General features: G+C 39.7%; 1 protein-coding gene and 1 long non-coding RNA gene across 3 annotated transcripts in view; one reads left to right on the top strand and one right to left on the bottom strand.

Annotated features, from left to right (window-relative positions):
- RIPOR1 (RHO family interacting cell polarization regulator 1) overlaps window positions 1-21,949 on the bottom strand; it is a 280,592-nt gene that overhangs the window by 5,349 nt on the left and 253,294 nt on the right. The gene's annotated exons all lie outside the window — the stretch shown is intronic.
- The window catches only part of LOC142104239 (uncharacterized), an 82,239-nt gene that overhangs the window by 44,560 nt on the left and 15,730 nt on the right, over window positions 1-21,949 (top strand). Inside the window, exon 2 of the long non-coding RNA XR_012679539.1 lies at window positions 15,254-15,381. This is a non-coding gene — a long non-coding RNA (uncharacterized LOC142104239). The remainder of the gene's footprint in view (window positions 1-15,253; window positions 15,382-21,949) is intronic.

Here is a 21,949-nt window from a genome sequence, read left to right as displayed (position 1 = left end):
CTATTCCCATTGAAGATGGGGGTCCTATTAGGGGTCCCATGGATAGGAAGATGGAGAGTTGCTTTAAGTAGTCGCATATTTCTTCTAGAATTACCTCTGAAGTCAGGCGTGGCTATGGCCTCTGTGGCAAGAGCACTTAGATTTTGGGGAGCAACACTTTATACAGGTGTCCAAGGAAATACTAGTAGACAACACATCTTGAAAAGCTATATAGCAAATATGTATATTTTAGGCGCACACAGCAAACATAGGGAAACACAAACAAATCATTTTGGAATGAGTCTCAAAAAAGTCAGACCACCACTTGCAATGTCTTTTTTTTACACAAATGAAGTATTCAGCTGTATATTTGATTTGTGGAAAGAAAAAAACATTGCAAGTGATGATCTTACTTTTTTAGGATTAATTCCTAAATTATTTATGTGCTTTCCTATGTTCAGTGTGTGTGCCTGAGTTATACACATTTGCTATATAAATTGTATTGTTCAGGCTGTAGTGGCACTCTGTTGTAAATTGTGGTTGAAACACATAGGTAGTTATTGGCAAGGAATATTATTTTGTTTTTGCTACATCTTGAAAAGCATTGATATTATGCAAAAAAAAACTTTTGGGTGAAAAATCTCTGGATACATTGCTTTCTCAGCAAGAACAATATCCTCAACAGCAGTGGCTAGGAGAACTCTCTGGTTGCACCCTTGAACAGCAGACACTCAAAAATATAGCCTGACCAACAGTTCGTTTGCGGGACTCCGAAATTTTGGGGATAAATTGGACACTGTTATATGGAGATCCTTGTTTTCAGAAACAAGAAACAAAGGTCAAATCAGAGAACTCAGAAATTACTTACCTGCCCTCACTAGTAGGAGAACAGCCTATTATGCAGACATGTGGACCCAACTCCATCTCAGATTAGTGGGTGGGTGAATATTGTAGTAAAAAAAAAAAAAGTTTCCTCAGAATTTCAAACGAAAAACCTCTTTGATCAATCCTAAGTTCCAACTACCAAAGTAGAATGAGGAGCTCTAAAAAACAGCCTGTAAATTTTAATAGCTATTCATGCAATTTTCTTTTGTTCCTGCAGGCAAATAAGGCACAGGGCTTTTACTCCTGACTCTTCTGGGTCAGGAAAGCATCAGGGACTTTTTGCATGATTCTGGATAGGAAGAGGATCAACAAGTATGTCCACACCACACATTTATTCATGTAGTTCTTTTCATATTTCTGTGGCTTTTCATCACTGGAAGTTTCTCAGATTTTGCATCCTGGGCCAACACTGTTTACTTTCCTGTCCTTCGGCTTCTGACATTTCCAAGGATGCCAGTACTAGAGGATGGAGAGCTCACCTTCCAGGACAAATAATGGTCACGAAAGTCTTCATTTAAATATCTTGAAAAAGAGCAGCATGGAAAGCGGTTCAACACTTTAAAATCATTTCAACAGGGCAGTGGTAAACTTCATGAAATGGCAAGGAGGCACCAGAAGTCAAACCTTGTAGTGGCTTTCAGCATTACATAGCAGTAGAACAGAATGTGATAGCAGACTACCTCAGCCAAAACAGATTCACTCGGGAGCGTGGTCCCTTCATCAAGAAGTGTTTCGGCTACTACTGGGAATGTATAGTCTTCCTCAATTGATCATCATGGCGAGGATAAAAAATGGAAAGATTCCCAGGTCTTCACTGAAACAGTGATGCAGAACCAGAAGGAACAGATGCTCTGGCGGCTCCATGGACATTCCAACTGCGTATGGTTTTCCCTCCATTTTCACTTACCACTTACATGCAAAGAAAAATTAAAAAAGATAAGGAGGTGATAGCAATTCTTCAATACTGGCCTCACTGTCAGTGGTTTCCGATAGCCTGGGAAATGTTCAGGGAACAGCCTTGGCATCTGCAACTTCATCAGATCTACTATTCCAAGGCCAATTCTGCATCCATATCCAAGGAAGATGGTTTTAATGGCATGGAAATTATGACGACCTGCTCAGTTCAAAATGAATATCAGAACAGGTAATCAATACTTTAATACAGACAAGAAGGAAGATTTTTTTTCAGATATTTATTACAGGATTTGGAAGAAGTTTGGCTCTAGATTAAATCCAGCAGCACCTACCGTTCCACAGATCCTTGACTTCCTAAAGTATGGTTTCAGAAAGTGCCTTAAAGCATCTACTCTTAAAAAGGAAGAATATGCATTGAGCATATTCTTAGAAACACAGTTAGCCACCCAAGCTTTGGTTATACTGTTATTATAGGCAATAAAGAGATTCTTCAATCCATCAGGCCTTTCTTGACTGCATGGGATCTTAATTTAGTTTTATATGTATGGATGTCTGACCCACTGCAAATAGTCTCCTTGAGATGGATGACAATAAATTTCCTGATAGCAATTACATCTGTGTGGCCAGGTTCTCCTAGATCCATTCTCACCCCCCACAGATGGCCGACACAGCATATGAAGAGGTAACACCTGATGCTGCATGGCCAAATGGGTGTAAAAATACAGTAATGAATGTACATTAAAGTAATGTATTTAATGTGTGGGCACTGCTGCATCAGTTAGTGACCGGTCCATGGTGCAGAAAGGGTTAAGTACCAGCACAGAGTAAATATATGTATAATAGAAGTGAATTTTAAATAAAGTAAAATATATAACTACCTGCTGTGGTGGTTCAGTGGGAATCTGGACACCCCAGCGGTATTGTGCTGCAGCTCCAGTCCCTGCACACAGGGACCAGAGTGTTGTGATGCCAAATGTGTGTCCAATCCTTGGCGGAGCCCTGGGGATAAAAAGTAGAAGCCTGTAGCTCCATGTACATAAACCCTGCTGGCAGCTGCAGTTTAGTGCCTGTCAGAAGAAACTTGCAGTAGCACCTCCTGTATTCAATTGAATCCAGGAGACACAGTGCTGGATTGCAGTCCCTGTCCCCAGTCTGGCCACTGCTGCCCTGGGATCTGGCTGCACACTCCTTGGAGCCAAATTCGGCTATAGTGGGGAGGCAGATTCTGGGGCAAGATTTCTGTAAGTAGTTTAGGTAGGAGATTTAGAGATTAAATACATACTTGCCAACTCTCCCGGAATTTCCGTGAGTCTCCCGAAATTTGGGAGAGCAGGCAAGTATCCCGCATACTGCAACCTGCTCGTCAAAATTACGCGATTTGCGGTGAATCGCGTCATTCTGGCTCCACCCCTGCGACAAAATCAGCATTTTGATGCAGGGCGGGGCCAAAATGACATGATTGATAGGGCCCCGCCCTCCAACCACGCCCCCTGCCCAGGATCTCCCGGAATTAACTTTTCAAAGGTTGGCAAGTTTGATTAAATATCCAGCCCTAGACTTGGAGGCACCAAGGGTGGAGAGGAGGCTGAATCTTCACATGAACAGGAGGAGGGGAGGGGGGGGGGGTACCCTCTCTGTGCCTGTAGCAACAATGTTAAAGTTGATTCATGTGCTAGCTGCATGAATCAGCCTTGATCAGTAAAGGGGCAGGATGACCGGTTGTATCCTCAAAAGTGTATTTCATCCATACTTTTGGATTATTACTAGTACCTTTAACTACTGTGTAACGGTAGTTATGAGGACCCTTTAAGAACAATAAACCATCGCAGCTTCAAAATTTGGCCCGATGCCTTTTGTCTGCTGTACCCAGTAACCAACCGATAAGAGTTTACACTCTAATACATTCCCTGGATGTTCTCTGTTGAATCCAGTGTGTGTCAACACTCTGCCCGCTACCCAGGCCGATTCAATAGTAAGCGGTCAGCAGGAACCAGCCAAGCAACAGCAGTGAGACGCTGTAGCAACTATACCAACCACCCAGCAGTAAGTGGTTTCAGGTACCGGTGAAGGAGTCTGGTGGTTGTAGCACAGTCCTCCTACAACAAGTGTGTAGCTGGCATTCAAAGTCGGCAAGTGTCTGGTGGCAGGTGACATCAGCAGGATTGGTAACATCCGGTTACTGGCTGGAAGAAGGAAACCCAGATATACTGTGTAGGACTTCCCTCCAAAGACCAACACCAGGTGGCAAAGCAAGCCCATATGGTCACAATCAGCCCACAGAGTTTAAGGCACTATGGTGCAAGAAGCCAGTTCTCAATATTTACTTTTATAAAGTAGTACTCAGAACGAATCCAGAATTCCTATCAAAGCTATTGTCGAGGATCCGCAATAATCTGGAGGCAGTGCGCCATCTTTTTGTCCACATCCAAAAAGATTAAAATGAAAGAAAACTATTCAGTGACTCTAGTAAGAGCAGTCTTCATATATCTGGCTTAGACAGAACATCTCTTCATGCTTCCAGCTAGCCCTAGAAGAGTGATGCTTCTTCTAAGCAAACTATCTTTAACTGGATCATAATAGTCATTAAATAGGCTTACAAGAGTAATAGACGTAAAGTGCCAGAGATCCTCAGCCCACTTAACTCAAGCAGTGGCAACATCTTGGGCAAACAAGGCTTATGATACAGTAGTGCAGCTTTGCAAGGCAGCTGGATGGTCATCTATTCATACTAGTCCGTATCTGGCTATCCTATCCACCTTTGGTGCTCAGTTTGGAAGACATGTTTCCTAGTTCAGCTGCTAAATAAATTCTTAACTTGCAGCATATCTGACTGATTATATTGCCCTCTCTCTATTGTATTGTCTTGATACATGCCATAGTTATGGCTGCCATGGAGTTCGAAGGAGAAAAGAATTACTGATAATTAATTTTCTTTGAGAAACTCCATGACAGCCCAACTTCCCACCCGAGCTTGTAATATTGTGTTTATAATTATTGGAAGAAAGCTTGGAAAGTCAATTAAAGACATGGGAAAGAGGAGCGACTTCCTTATATATCATGTAATTTTTGTAACCTGTCTCTACCTAACCTAGAAAGGGAAGCTAACCATAACTATAGAGCCTCTGAAAGAAAATAAATGATCAATAGCTATAATCAATTCATCTTGTACTTACGATCTGGCTGGGTGTAATTATATCTGTATGTTAAAACACCTGGCATAAACCTAACACATATGCTACTGTTGCAGAGGTGGATGTATCTTGAAATGCGTACACCTCAGATTATGGGCATAAATGTGTTATTACGTGCAGCTTTTTAGACCTTGCTTTTTGAACGCTTATCCATCCAACTCCACAAGCCTGCACAAGTTATATTATATAAACAAACTTTACCATCTTAATCTAGCACTGTAGATTAAGATGGTAAAATCTGTTGTGACCAATACAATAGCATGCTTGAACCAAGTACCCTGGAGAGAGCATCCACATTGCAACAAACAGGTTTCCATTTACCTCTACTAAAGTGAAGAACCTGTTCCTACTTCAGCAGTTTAACTTCCTTTCAGCTAGCTAAAGCTCCTGTCCTCTGGCTGCTTGTACAATTATTTATTCCCAGCAATGCAGATGTATGCTTAGTGGTACACAATTACTAGAGATGCTCAGGCTCGGTTTTCTGAAAACCAAACCCACCCAAACTTAGGGGATCCAAGTAGGCTTGTGAGCTAGCTTGGTACTTTCGCTCGTCCTTGGATCTGAAATCGAGGGAAAACGTCATTGTTGCATTGTCAGGTCTCACAGGTTTTGGATTACATAAGTACCTCTCTCCCCAAGAGATCGAGCGCCATTGCTCACACAGAAACAGGAGGGGTAGCAGTGTTCTTGTTACTTGACAAAAATTGACTGGAAAGTCATGTTATTGAGGCATCATAATAATAATAATAAGAAAACTGATGTGAAAGATGATTAGATCTAAATCGTGTCCCATGGGAAGTATCCCTCCTCCAAGTGTAACTAGGGTCTGCATACAAGATTCCTCACGGACACAGCGCATCAAAGAAAACTGCTCATAGATGAAAGCCTTTGTTTTCCAGAACCACATCACCGCTCATCACATAAGGAAAGATGAAACATTGATATCATAATTCCATTTAATGGTAGTGCATAGAATATACAAAAGGCAATGATAAAACAGGAGCTAGTGTCCTCCTATCTGCATACCATAAAAGAATAAATCACAGGCACATAACAGAAAGGCAATATGGATTACCCGGGTTACAAATCCTTCCAAACATCAATGTGTTAATGTCCCAGATGGTAGCAGGGAATGACGCTCAAGCTGTCCCTAACGCTCTGATCAAATGTTAGCTCCAAATGTGACAAGTTGGAATTAAGGTATTTGCAAAATTCATCCAACTCACATTGTGGTCCATCCCATATGAAAAAAATATTGTCAATAAAACAATTTCAGAACACCAGGTTCGCGTTTCATGGCCCTTTGGGAGGAGGAGTGGGTCAGGACGTTGCGTGTCATTGGAGCGAACCTGGTGCTCTCGAATTGTTTTATTGACGATAATTTTAGACCCATATGAAAAAATACAAAACACAAAGTTAATCCAGATCCAAAACAAAGGGTCAGTGAACATCTATAACTATTACACCAAAAGAAGTGCCTACAGTGGTGCTATTTACTAAAAGAAATACCAAAATGATGCTTCCAAGACAAAAAAGGGGGAAGTCCAAACATTCAAAAATATGCAAAAGCAAAAAAGAAAATGACCAGCACTGTTTAGTATGTAATAAAATTAAAGTACTGAATTTATAGAGACCCTATCTCAAAAAGTAATATATCCTGAGCAGGTATCTGTGGCTGCTTTCACATTACACATCCGATGCTTGAAGCTGGCTGCTTGTATGATGAACATGAACCCTTTGTTAATATGAAGTTATACACATTTCCTATACATTTTGAAATATGCTCAAAGTCTGTAACACAATGTACAGCTTAGATAAAATGTAATAGGTTTTATTTTCAACAAACTGACATATTACGCAGTACTGTTCAATGAGGGGATTATGAAACAGAAGGCAACGATGTAAAAACTTGATACCAAAGGTTTTCCTGTAACGACTGTAACAATAGTTTCAAACATGTGTACATCAAGTGTATGAAAAATAGCTGCACACTAATTCTGACAATGAAACAATGGGTAAAGTGTATCAATATATTTTAAATGGGAAGTAAATAAGTCTATATAGAGTCTCTGACTGTGAATAAAATGGAAAAAAAGTTACCCGTGGCTAGGGCTCATGTATATCTTAGCATATGCAGTCTACAGTGGGATAGGATTTGTTTTCACATGTCCCAATCACAGGGAAACATACTGTACTACAGTGTTTGTATATAAAAGTCAGCCACCACTAAAACTATTTAATTTTAAAGGTCTGGCTGGACTGCCCAAAAAACAAAAAATACAGTAGAGATAAAAATATAAAGAACCACTTGGCACATTTCCATAATGGTTTCTTTAGAACTATGTAAATCACAGTCACATACCCATTCCTTTGAAACCTAAAAATACCAATAAGATTTGCCTCAAAATAACACTCGGATGGAAAACATTTAAAACTACACAACACAAACTAACCTTTAAAAAGTCTGATACATGAAAATAAATAATAGTAAATAATAACAAAACCCACCAATATCCAATAATATAAAAAGAGAAATGTGTTAATTTAAAAAATATATATTTTTATCTTTTAATTTAAATTTTTATCTTAAATAATATACTTTGAATCCATTTGAATAATGTCAATAGAGAGCAGAACTTACAAACTCAATCTACATTGCAAAGTCTACTTATTTTTCTTCCCAAATGTCTTCTCAGCTCATTCACATTTTAAAATTCAAATCAGTATATCAGTCTGAATAACTCTCACTTTCCTTGAATCCCCTTTACAGTAGGTGACCCCCATGCGCTGTTTTAGAAGGTCACTGAAGAAAAAATGCCCCTACAATAAAACACCTGATTAGGAGAGTGCCACAAGCAGGGTTCCATGGCAGCCACACTTTCGGCTTCCATCATCGTGCTGCTTTGGACTGTCAACACAATGGTTTCCAGACAATTTTTGGTGTTGGGACTTTGAATGTCAGCAGTTGTAGCAATGCGAGTATGTGGACAGAAGCCATAACCGATGCAGGCTCTCTCAATTGAGGATCTGTCTTGTAGGACCTCAATTTCGTTAGTAACACCCATAGGGGCATATTCAATTGTCCGGATTCCCCGCTGCGTTAAAACTACTACCGTTATTATGGTAATAGTTCACTGGATTTCAGCTCGCGGCTCAGGGAGCTGCAAGCCGAAATCCAGCGAGAAAATTACCGTAATAACGATAATAGTGCACAGAGCGGAAGATTTTCGGCGTTTCCGCCGACAATTGAATATGCCCCATAGTGTTCCACCCAACATGTAGGATCATCCTTTAATACCAAACCTGGAAGAGACACTTGTTGATTAAAAAGTGGCCACATTTGTATAATAGTTTAAATCTGAAAATGTAACCATTTCTAACCATCTCTAAAGTGTTGGAAGTTGTAACAAGCAATCTTTTAACCTGTGTCTGATTTAGTATCAAACAATACTAATTTGAGATCAGAAAGGTGTTTTGTATAATGGATACCACTGACACAATGGACATATTTGTTTGAATTTGTCATATTCTCTTGGCTTAAAGTTTTAAGATGTACTTAACAACTGATTTTATTCAGTTAGTAGCTTCACAAGTTGCCAGCTGCTGACCCTCCAATGAAGGAAATGACATTGCTTTGGACTGTTTATACAGTCCTGCACAAACCTGTGGAAGCTTTTCATAATTGGAGCTCATTTGCATTGGTAAACCACATTGGATGATACAACCATATAGCACAATCAAAAATTGAAAGTGACTGGACCGACATTAGAGGAAAAAGAGGGGAAGAAAAGTATCAGGGATAAACTAGTCATAGGTTACAGTATATTTGATATACCTAAAAGAAGCCCCATAATACCCTCATTTGGACTGCAATTCCATGTCTAATTACATGGCGCTAGACTTTTGCGGAATGTTGAAAACTGAAAAGCGTTGGCAACTAATCGTTGGGCACCTTCAGGGACCCTGGGCACTTACCCCGTCTCTTAAGAAATCATGCCTCAAATAATATTTAAAATGAATATGTACATAAAGTGAATGAAGGTACATTTTAACACCCTTAGGATTATATCCGAAGTGCTAAAATCAATCAATACACAGTCTTAAAATTTCTGAATGTGGTATAATTCTTATTTGAACAGCAAACTATTTTTCTGCCTGCAGCTGAACAGGTAAAGTAAACAATTTGGTAACATTTACAGCAATATTTAGGCTCTGTAATGTAGAACTGCACCTGGAAAGCAGCGTTAAGGAGAAATTAGGGGTCTACTTATGATGCATTGAAGAGCCGAAGTCGACTGTTTTTGCTGTAAACAAGCTCTATTACAGCTTCACCAAATTTAACAAATGAATAACAATGTAGAAATCACAGATTTCTCTAGCATTAACCCAGTTGCTGACATTCTCATAAATGTTTATGGGGATGGTGAAAGCAGGCAATACTACCAAGTGGTGAGAAGCTTATCTTTTAAGAAGCAGGAGCGAAAAGATAAAATCTCAGGATGGCGTTATTCACTACAATCCATGTTTCCTCTCTTCATTCCCAAGTGGTCAGTCACATAGTAGCTTTCAAAACTCTTGAGTATACTTTAGAAAACATTAAAATGTTTTTATCTTTAATAAATTGCAAATTTTGCTTACTTCAGTAATACATGTATATGAATCTAAACTTTCTAGTTAACTAGTGTACACAGTGTGCACTCTCCTGGATGAACATGTTTTCAGCTGAGACAGTTGTCTGTCACATGAAGTGCAGAGACCGACTTCAGGATTCACTTTGCCCGCATTGCCAGAATGTTTATGAGTAATTTCTTCTGACAGGAGATGAGCCCACCAGCCTGTGGTAGTGGAGTCTATTGTATTAACTAGTCTACGTCTGAAAGGGACACACGGCAATTATTTTAGCTTTGGATTCTGCCACCAGATGAGTGATTACCTGGTGTTCTCGTTAGTCAAATGGCATCATCCAGAGATATTTGTCTGTGACCCTACAAAGTAAGTAACTAGAGATTTTGCATGTGCCACGGTCAGGCCACTCCGTCCGCCCACTGTTCATGCGTGCCGGGGACGGACGCCTGCCTCCTCTGCATCCCTTTGCCTAGAAACGGGAAGCCTCTTTTCCTCTGTATGTCGGCGATCAGGTGCATCTGACCACCTAAATCACCTCCACCCTATCAGGGGCCACTGTTCGGTATATCTGGCATCTCCCTCCATCAGTCTGGTGCCAGAGTATTGGTTCTCCAGTCTCCAGTGTTCCTGTTTTCTATTCCATTGCTGACTTTTGGCTTGTTTCCTGTCTATCCCTTGGCTTTGTGATTCAGTCCCTCTTGGCCAGCAAGTTCCTAACCTCGGCTTTCTCTGATCATTCTCCTCGTTATTTCCTTGTGTACCTCATCTCGGCTGTTTTGCACACGCTACCTGTCCTCCAATGTGCGCTCTACTGCACTGGTGACTAATTGGGAGAACCGCAACCTGTACCCATCATGCAGCCAAGCCCATACCTCCTTGTGGGGACCCCTGGTGAATACCGGGGGGGTGTTAGACTCAGCGCCTCCATATCTAGTTGCGTCAATATCAGTCAGTGGCCTCTTCAGCACTACTAACGTGACAGACACCTTGCCAAAGGAAGAATTCCTGTGGTGGAGGAAAACATTCCTAGAAGGTGACAGCCCCTTCATATTTTAATATAACATTGAATTTGTAATTTGCAAGATAAAGACTGGATCTTGATGCATCTCTCCTACTTTAATACTTTGTTTTCTTTTTCTCTTTCTTTTTTTGCAATATAGTTTTTATTGAAAAGCGAAGTACAGATTGAAAGACATTTCAACAAGTACTATGATACAAAGATTATTAAACATGAGGAAGTTTGAGGTTTGAAATACTTTGTTTTCTACAGTGTCTGTTACGACCCCCAGAAATTATATCTGCTCTGATGGCACAAGATTACTTTTTGTCTTTATAATCCAGCCATGTTCCTGCAGAAAGGCTATTACATGAGCTATTCTGGATCAGAAACTATGCTTTGACCACCCAAATCCCTAAGAATGTCATTCAAAAAGGGCAAGAGAGTGATGCCATTATTCCATAATCCTGCCATCAGTGTAACTAATGCTCAGTGAAAATTCTCAGGAATGTAGTCAGACCAATTGGAAGGACCATTATTTGGCAATGCAGTCCCATGACACAGAACGTGAGCAACTTCTAATGATGAACAGGAACAGGAATACTGAAAATGCGAGAAAACCTTACTTATAGCAGTGAGAACTGAATGTACAAACTCCATATGTAAATGTGATGTGTTGATAAAGTGATTGAGCCTCCATAAAATGATAAATCCTCAAGAATTTTATGACCAGAAAGAGTAAGGGATAAAAGCCTGTGAACATCTGGGCTGGAAGAGCAAGAGAGATCACACCAGCATTTTCCAATGCTTGCAGAATGCTGTGCAATGTTAAGTTTCCAACACTGGCTGGAGCAGAAGGAGTTCTGTATATAACAAAGAAGTTCACCCTGGGTACATGATAATTTTGACAACATCCAGAACCAATTGATCCTGAATAGAATGTGTCCATCTTTTTGCATACTCTGTGAGCCTGCCACCCACTGGTGTTTGTACGGACTGAGCTGGGCAATAGTCCTTACAAGGACTTTTGACATGATAAACTGATTGCAGATAATGGCTTTGTCACTGGCTCCACAAACCCTGTGCTGCTGGGCTTTGCTTTCTTTCTTCCCCAGCACCAGCTCTACAAGAGTACCGATATTGGAAGGGTATTAATAAACGGGTAACTTAACTGTGGCGAAAGCAAAGTTTTTTGCACATGCAAATAATAATTGTAGCCAGTTAGATACTCTCCCCCCCCACTGGGGCTAATGATACACTGCAACCATGCATGAATGAGACACATTTTCCCAGTGTAAAAATGTGTATTATTGATAGAGATGAGTGGTTTGAATTTGGAGAAATGAGACAGATACGAATTTTGTGCCGTCGAGTCAAACAGAGTAATGACTTTGCTTCTCTCGCCAAATTTGAATTTGAAAACGAAAACAAAATGTAATTTCGGGGAAAATCACAGAGCTTGCGTGTTTTGGATTGAGATCTTGTATATATAGATGATCAAGTTTGTATTAGAGAGTGAAGAGTAGAATATCAGTTACAACTGGAAGTGATCATATGTTGATAAACCATTAGTAAATAGGAGTGGACAAGAAAAACTAATTCTATCTTGCTTTTAAAATCCAATTGTTTGACTGTAATGGCAATTGTGTGAGGGGCAATATCACAGACATCTGTATTAGTAAGCTGTCAAAAAACAATGCGCAGTTTGACTCTTAGCAGCAATAAATCATACTTTTTTTAAAAAAAAATATGATAATGTGGAGCAGTGTCTGAAGAATTGCAAGGTAACAGTCTCCTTTCCCTATCTGATTGGGCGTTCATCTGGTGTGGTGTCAGCTAAAAGTATCTTCAACTTCAAGTAGGTTTACTCCTGTTGGCAATCATGGATTAGTCTACAGATCAGGAACATCCCAGTACTAGCATCCCAAACACTGGCAGTGGTAGTACTTTTTCAACCTTTACTGGTAAAAAAAAAAGCGGTAAGAGGGAAGAAAGTTTAAGAAAGTGTGCTCCAAATCCAAGCACTAATTCCTTAAGATAGTGGGGTAAGAGACAGAAAATGTGGCAAACTTGCATGGACTTTATTTATCTGTCTGTGTATGGTATTCTAGTGATTGTTTTCAATACAATAAATGCACTTTTGTACCTTTATAACTGCATCTGCCTGAGTGACTGTAGAATCCCTAGAAGGTACTGGGTATACTTTCTTGGTATAGCAAAGCACCTCTGGTGGCCAGCCAGAGCAAAGTGGGTATAATTGGGCCACATGAAACTGGTATCTTCACATTAACTAAAATCCAGAAAACAAGCACCCCTAACTTAGGGGCTTACCTAGGATGGGTGCTTTTCGTCTGTTTAAAATAGAGATGGGCAAGCTCGGTTTCCTGAAAATCGAACCCACCCGAACTTTGGGGTTCCGAGTACCGAGCAGAGTCGGCTCGGTACTCTCGCGCCTATTCGGATTCCAAAAACGAGGCAAAACGTCATTGTGACGTCGTCGGATCTCGGTTCTCGCGAGTTTTGGAATCAATACCCGCCTTCACGGAGATCTAGCACCATTTGAGAGAGGGACAGAGAAGGGTTAGGTCAAAGTATAGAGCAGGCTAAGTGATAGAATAGTAATAGGAGGGTGGTAGCAGTGTTAGAGAAAGCTCCATTGCTGAAATCCTAATATAGTAAATAGTCCAGTCATTGCACTGTTTTTTTCTAAATTTGCACTACAAAGTGTAGGGTCTAATATACACCCAAAGAGAAGAGGTGCTTTGGTCATTTTTATTAATGTACACGTCTTTGCAGGCTTTTTTTCTTAATTTGCACTAATAAGTGCAGGGTCTAATATACACCCAAAGACGAGTGCTCAATTGCTAAGAGTCATTGATGAATAGGAAGACAAGCAGGCTTGTCTTTAGAATTTGCAGTCAAATTCTACTGCGTTCGCCCAAAGAGAAGAGCTCCATTGCCAATTGTAATTGCTGAAATAGAAATTATAGGCCTGTCTGGCTTGGCTTAAATCTGCAGTTACATTTTATTGTACCATATCTCACTCAGAAACAGGAGAGGTGGCAGGGTTTAGTGCTGAAACAGAAATTGTAATAATAGAGCTGTCAGTGTTCTTAAAAGTCTCCAGTGACATTGTATTGTGCCATAGCTCATACAGAAACAGTTGGAGTGTCATTGTCTCAAGTCACGATGATACTAATCCCTCTACCTCTTGTGCTAAAGCCTATGATCAAGTGCATAGTGTTTTTAAGTCAGGGAAACAAAAATGTAAATAAAAAGCTTGTACCTTTTTAATGAAAAAAAACCTCTCTAAAAAAAGGTGAAAGTTTACTGTAGAAAAACATAAAATTGCCAACATGCCATTCCACCCAAAATATTACCAGGGATACCAGCATCAGGTAGCTCCCTTCTCTTAGCCATACTTGCCAACTCTCCCGGAATGTCCGGGAGACTCCCGCATTTTGCGAGAGTCTGACGGACTCCCGGGAGAGTGTGGAAATCTCCCGGATCTGCCCACTTCCTAATGAATTGGGCAGAAGTAGGTCCCAAACGCAGCGATTCCCAGTGAATCGCGGCGTTTGGCCCTGTCCCCGCTGTCAAATGACGTGTTTGCGTCATTACGTCACGGGGGCGGGTCCAAAATGACGCACATTTTTGAGCCCCGTCCCCCATCACGCTCATCTCTCCCGGAAACCAACTTTCTAAAGTTGGTATGTATGCTTTTAGCTAGATTTTAGCAGATGCTGCAATCTACGTGCTACCTCTCCTAAAATTTAATGGAAACGACTGGAAATTAGTGTTAGTGAGGTTAATAATAATGTAGGTACAAAATAATACCGAAATTATGTGCTTTTACCCCAAAAAATGGATTTTTGTAAAAAATAGCTAAACAAAACCAAAACACACAAGGGCGGTTTTGGCAAAACCAAAACACGGGGGTCAGTGAGCATCTCTAGTTTAAAGTTGGACTCCATCCTACTGACAATGCTCCTGTGCTCTGTTAACGGTGCCAACAGTGCATTCATGGTAGAGGAAATGCTTGCACCTGTCGGCCTGGTCCTCTGTATTGTCCTCCTTTACCCTTGAATATGGTGCGTGCATAGGCCCAAGCACTGTAGCCAGCGCACTCCATTTTCAGATTTGAATTGAAAATACCCATTTCCTTACACCTTGTTTGCTACCAGAGGTAGCAGCAAGCAGTCTCCAGGTAGCCAGGCCTCTTTTTCTACATGGGGGTATTTATTATTTTCTGTCTCTACTTAACGCTAGAAGAGGGCTTAACCCATTGCAATGCCTGCCATGGAGGATGAGAGGAAGTAAAGGCTGCTTTTGCATGCAGAATAAAAAAGTTCTGGACAGTTATATTTTTACACTGCAATTTAGAGTTGAGCTAGGACATGCCTCCTCCCAACTGTAAATCTGCCCCAAAATTTTAAATTTGTTCCTCTGCAGTCCAACATTATTTTGCAAAGCTGCAAATTTACTCCCTTATCTGCATTGCCCCGAACTCTAAATAAGGCCATTTATGTATATAGTTTCTATAATTTTTATATAGCAGTTAATGCAGCAGTCCTGGTATCCTCTCACTCTTCCAGCTTTTAGTGCTGACTGCAGGGTTCTAGTGACATATTTAAACATGTTTTCCTATACTCTTTTCCAGTAACTAATACAGAAACACATGGGCAAAATTCTAAAATATGGATGGGAATCACCGAAATAACAGGAACCTGGAAATCGAATTCAACTACCAAGGCATATGAATAGCACAAGCAGAGAAGCCATGTCTGAGTAAGTTAATGCCATTAATTTAAAGGAGCATACCTTATTTTTCACTAACTTCTAGTTTGTGTTTTGGGAGTTAACCACTCCCTCCAGGTGCTGCATGCTTTAGAAAATGGAGGTTCAGGGAAGGATTTAATTGTGACCCCCTGAATATATATTTTTTTCACATATTAGGGACTCACCAACTGGAAATGCCTTGACGTTGGCAGGTGAGCTTATCCCAATATATGCTGTGCACAAAATTCTTCTATTTATGTATATGCTGACACATAGGGGTATTTTTACTAAACTGCGGGTTTGAAAAAGTGGAGATGTTGCCTATAACAATCAATCAGATTCTAGCTGTCATTTTGTAGAATGTACTAAATAAATAATTATAATCTGATTGGTTGCTTTAAGTGTCTATAAAGACTAATGCATGACATTGGGAGCTACATTTTCTGGGTACTACTTGCTGCTTAGAAGAGGTCCCTGAGGGCTTTACATTTCATGAATTTTCTTGTCATGTACATAAAAAAAATGCTTTATGCCAGGGCAACAGAAATAATCTACTTCAAGTGATTGTTAGCTGGTGACTTTTGGAGGGTGTAATAGCCATTTAGTGCCTTTTCAATACCTTTACTCTTGTTTAATAACTTGAACATAAGTATTCAGCTTTGATGAAGTGCTTTCAGTAGTGTTAAAAATGAATTCAGGCCCTTCCATTGTGGGATTTTTACTTTATCTGATGTACTCCTACTTCTGTTCTCCCATGTATGTATTCATTTATTTTTAATTTGTAAGTTTTTATGTGTTTATTGCTTAATTATTTCTAGCAGCATACTCAGAGAAATAGCCCCTCACTCAGGAGGACAGACCAGAAAGGTAGTGTGTTATTTTTTTTCCTTCTCTGCAGGATCTATGTCATTGCTTATTTGTTTTCTTCCACTGCCAGTAGGGATACTCATGGTTGCTCCAGCTCCTTCCCAGCTGGATTTAAGATAGGGTTAGGAAGACATCCCTTCCTTTCCAGACTCACCAGCATGCAGCATTGGTGTTTTTGACTTCCTTACCTAATTTCTGAGCTCCTTCACTGACCATTTGTTTCCTCTATCAGAACACGTTCTGGGTGCGCGGTTATGTTGGTTTCATAGAAAACATATATTTGGTGGTTGTCACTTTTGGAGGTAATGTGTAATGTCACAGGAAGGCACAAATGTTAGCACACTGGCAACTATGCAAAATATTTACTTGGGGCTGGAGAAGCAGAGCAGGAGCTTCTCCATGTGTCTCTACACTGGTATAAACCAGTCCTGGTTGCCACCTGGGAGAGTGAGTTTGCTTCAGCTGAACTATGCAAGTGTGCCTTTATTTTTTGATTGGGAGATTTGCTTCTAAATTTTATGGAATATACTCTAGATCAAAAGACTAAAAGGGGTGCAAAAAGAATAGCAAACCCTGCACTCATGTTTCTGTAATTTGTGATGTTCCCATGTCTAAAGAGTGCAAACAATTTTGACAAGACTGTTTGTATGATTTGCAGCCTGAAATGCTTGCTCAAAGGCTTCCCTTAGTTGGTTTCAGCACAAAATAGATTTCCTTATTACAGTCATTCAGGCTTTTATAGCTCCTGCAGATGACCATATATCTATCTATATCTATCTCTATATTTATCTATCTGGCATAGCTGAATCGTTCTGGTGAAATGGTAAAAGTGCTAAACATCTAAAATGTGTTTTGGGAACTGGGGAAACCTTGTGACCTGTATCTGTGTGTGCATATATTATAATTATATATATATATATATATATATATATATACACACACACACACACACATACAATAAAACAGTGCGCACAGCTTAAACTCCAATACTAATTAGTATGGATATCGTGCCAGTTTAAAAGAGGTAAATGTTCCACAATAACTCCAAACACCAGCAGATTATATTTTGCGCGTTCTTCCCTTTTCTTTCCTCCAATCTCCACGGGGGAACAGCAAAATCCTGAAAAGTTCAAACAAACAGGGGCGCTTCCATGGTGTATTATCCAAGTAAAAAATTTATTCAAAGGAATAAAAATTGCACGTACCACAAATTAATAGGTTTCAGACATGGGTTACAAAACAGCTAACTTCTGATATCCATCAACGAACATCATAAACGTAGTAACGGGAGACAGCATAGATCCACAAGCACCTCTATGCGTTTCATCTCAAAGGACTTCGTCATGAGGTGTGGATCTTAGTTCTAATGCTCACCTATTTCAAGGGCAATCTTAATTACCTTCACAGGTGAACGAGAACAACCTGTATGTGTCCGTGTGTATATGTGTGTGCATATATTATATTATATTATAATATAATATATATATATATATATATATATATATATATATATGTATATACATACATACACACACGTGTGTGTATACATATGTGTATATATGCATACATACATATATCCTTATGTACACACACACACACACACACACAGGTCACAAGGTTTCCCCAGTTCACAACAGACATTTTAGATGTTTATCACTTTTTCCATTTTTTTCCTGAACGATTCAGCTATCCTCTTAAAGCTGCTATTTAGTTGGCATATATGCCAACAAAGCCCACAATGCCTTCCTTAAATGGGTTGTCTATAACCGTCTCACCTCCTTTTTCTCTTCTCACTCACTCCTTGACCCACTCCAATCTGGTTTTCACCCCTTACACTCCAATGGAACTGTCCTCACTAAGGTCACTAATGACCTTCTCTTTGTTAAATCCAAACGACACCTCTGCTTTCTTATCCTTCTTGACCTCTCTGCTGCCTTTGATACAGTTGACCACTCCCTCCTTTCGCAAACTCTGCAATCTATAGGCCTTTGTTTCACTGTCCTCTCCTGGTTTTCCTCTTACAGCACCAACTGCACCTTCTCAGTCTCGACACATTACTCCATATCCCACGTTCTTCCCTTACCTGTCGGAGTTTCTCAAGGTTCCGTTCTTGGCCCCAGCTCTTCTCCCTCTACCCCTCCTCCCTTGGTGTCTTCATTTGCTACTTTGGCCTCCAGTACCACATCTATGCTGATGATACTCAAATATATCTTCCATCTCCTGACCTCCCCCCTTCCCTTATGTCTCGTTTCTCCTACCGTCTCCTGGCCATCTCATCTTGGATGTCCCAACGCTTTCTTAAATTCAATATTTTCAAGACCGAACTAATAGTCTCCCCCCCCCCTTCCAGGGCTCTCTCACCTCCTCCTCTCTACTTCTGCTAATAACACTACCCTCCTTTCGGTTCTCTCAAGTCGGTTGCCCTGGGGTCATCCTTAACTCCTCCCTCTCCTTCAAACCTCACATTCTGTCCCTATCAAAATCCTGATACTTCCATCTCCGGAAAATATCCAAGATAAGTCCCCCTCTCACCACAGGAGCCACCCAAATTCTAATTCACTCTCTTGTAATTTCTAGCCTTGACTACTGTAACCTTCTTCTCTCCGGCCTCCCTGACGCTCACCTTGCCTCCTCTTAAGTCTATCCCAACTTTTCTCTCCCACCACTTTATCTTGGCTGTCCACCACCCCCAGTCCCTACATCGGCTCCCCATGGCCTACAGAATCAAATTTAAACGCCTCACCCTCAAAGCTCTCAATCAATCCTCCCCACCTACATCTCCATCCTTATCTTTACCTACACTCCTCGCCAATCCCTCCGCTCTGCCAATGATCGCTGCCTCACTACTTCACTGATCACCTTTTCCCACTCCCGCCTCCAGGACTTTGCTCGGGCTGCTCCCCAGCTGTGGAAAGATTTCCCTCGCTTCATCAGGTTACTCTCAAAGGATCAATAGCAACAACAATACAGCACACATCCAATTGCAAAAAGTATTGTATGAATAACAGAAAGAGAGAGACATGAATCAATATTACATGAAATAGAACATCAATAATATTCAGTATTCAAAAATATATATGGCTTGTCCATATGTAATGTCATACAGTATTGAAAAAAGTGGTTGGCAAAGATATACTCAATTGTCCCAATTACGCTGTCTTTATATAAGATCTTGTAGAGACTTTATATTCGAAGTGTATCTGAAGTTAACCAACTTCATATGTATAATGTCCCACAAAGCAGAGTCCGTTGGAATATGCAAATGATGGAGGGAAACACAATCAATCCAGCATAAATACCCCGAAAGGAAAAAATACTGTTACTTACAGTAACTTCTATCCAAGGCTGATCAAATGGGCTCAGCTGTTGATGTGGATTAGTAAGACCGAGAGGGACAGGGTAAGTGCACAAGTGAACAACACGTCCGTTGTACCAGCTGCTCCACAGTACGATACGGTGGGGAAGCCGATTACAAAACAATGAACTTTATTGACACAATTGTTCAATGCAACTGTTACGAAGAACAGTGAATAATAAAAAGTTGCAAGTAGGCAACTGAATAATGGATATAAAAAGTGTGTACCAGCTCAATGCGTTTTGTTCTGATAACAGAACTTTGTCAAGAGCAATAACATTATATGAATCGTCTGCAATTAAATACACTCATTATCTGCCTTGAGTGATGGGTCATAATATCCGCATCACAAAAGCAATCTTAAAGACATAGTGATAAAAAATAACAGCAAAAATATACATTTATATGCATTGTGAAACCACATCTATAATATTTATAGCATTTAAAAAATTATATTATATTATTATTATTAATAATAATAAACACTCTATAATCCAATGTATATTTCTACACAAATAAACTGCATTGTATATGGTTAATTGGTACCACATACACCATGTCATCTAATTATCTGGTTAAATAGAAAATAAATTAAAAATAAATTGAAAAACATATATAAATTATACTATGGCACATAAATGGCTATTAATATTAACCTCCTAAATAAAATCATTAAATAATTGATAATTATAATAATTATCATACACATTAACCATATACGATGCAATTTATTTGGACAAGCCATATATATTTTTGAATACTGAATATTATTGATATTCTATTTCATGTAATATTGATAAATATCTCTGTTATTCATACCTTTTTTACAATTGGCTGTGCGCTGTGTTGTTGATGCTATTGTGTTTTACTTAGGAGGTTAGGAATCTCTACTATTAGCAGCACGCCAATTCATTTTTGGCTGTGGAGCTGATGCACTGTTGTTACACTTGTTTAAAGTGTGCCCTTAAGACTCATTTCTTTAGTCAAGTCTATCAGTCCTTCTTCTAACTCCGTTGTCCCGGCTTTTACCCCCCAGTCGGTAACATCCTATTTATGTCCCCCCTTTCCTTCAGGATGAAAGTTCTCATGAGCAGGACCCCCTTTTCCTTGTGTTTTCCTTCTAATATTCCATCACACTCTGTACCTCTTGGCCTGCTTCCCTGGCTCTGTTTTCTTAAGTTTAGGCCTACTTTTCACTAATATCATCACTCTCATTTACTGTACCACAAATAATTTGATGAGCATTACCATGTTACCTGTATTTTCTATTCAGTTTGTCTGATCTTTGTATGTTGTTATTCATGTATCATGTGTGTGTGTGTGTATATATATATATATATATATATATATATATATATATATATATATATATATATATATATGTATGTGTGTTATTGTTCACTGCTTTCTGTATATGTCATGTACGATGCTGTGGACCCTTTGTGGAGCCTTATAAAAATAAAACAAAGGAATAATAATAATAATAATAAATAAGAATAATCTTTGTGATTCTTCAGTAGAGAGAGTAGCTGGAATATGACTGTGGGAAACCATCTTTGGTTTAAGTATTGGGAAGCAGACGTGTCCTCTAAAACAAGTGAGCTTGACATGGTTTAAAGCCCTCTTGGTAATGAACTGGAATCCCCAGTAGACAAATTATGTGAAGAAAAGTAAATGTTTCCTTAATCCAGAAAGTATTTCAGATGGGTTCACTTCTTCAGGGATTAGTGGTCCAGAAGATATTTTCAATAAAGGAAATACAAATAGAAAGCAACACCAATCCCAAAGAACTCAAGATATAAAGCCAAAATCCTACAAATTCCTGTCAGCTTGAAAATACATTAGTTCAGATTCCTGGGTATGAAGTCTTATTGGAAGCAGATGCTGCGTAGAATCCCTTACACTCCATACAAAGTTTCAGAGCCACATAGATGAACTAGAGCAGTGGTTCCCAAACTTTTGCAGTTCGCGGCACCCTTAGAGTCTTTAAATTTTTTCAAGGCACCCCTCCAAAATAATTATTGAGCAGTCCTGTTTTAGAAGTAGTTGGGTCAAAAAATTGTAATAAGTATTTAGGTCAGGACAGAAATACTTATTTAGTTGTATGCAAAAATGCCCCATCTGCATCCAGACACTCTGCCCTCAGGCACTCTGCCCCCTCTGCATCCAGACACACTGCTCTCTGTCATGCTGTCCCCCCTCCTCTGCCCTCTCTCATGCTGTGTCCCCCTCCTCTGAAAAATACACAAAAAAGTGTCCAGCGCTGGGAATCAACCCTCTGCTTATATACAATCGCTCTTTATAAAATACACACTTTGAGTGAAATACACATATTTATTGGAACTTGAATTCCTG

This window comes from Mixophyes fleayi, chromosome 10 (genome assembly GCF_038048845.1).
Source record: "Mixophyes fleayi isolate aMixFle1 chromosome 10, aMixFle1.hap1, whole genome shotgun sequence".
Classification (NCBI taxonomy): domain Eukaryota; kingdom Metazoa; phylum Chordata; class Amphibia; order Anura; family Limnodynastidae; genus Mixophyes; species Mixophyes fleayi.
The sequence above is the reverse complement of the archived record's forward strand: the minus strand, read 5'-3'. Positions and strand labels throughout refer to the sequence as shown.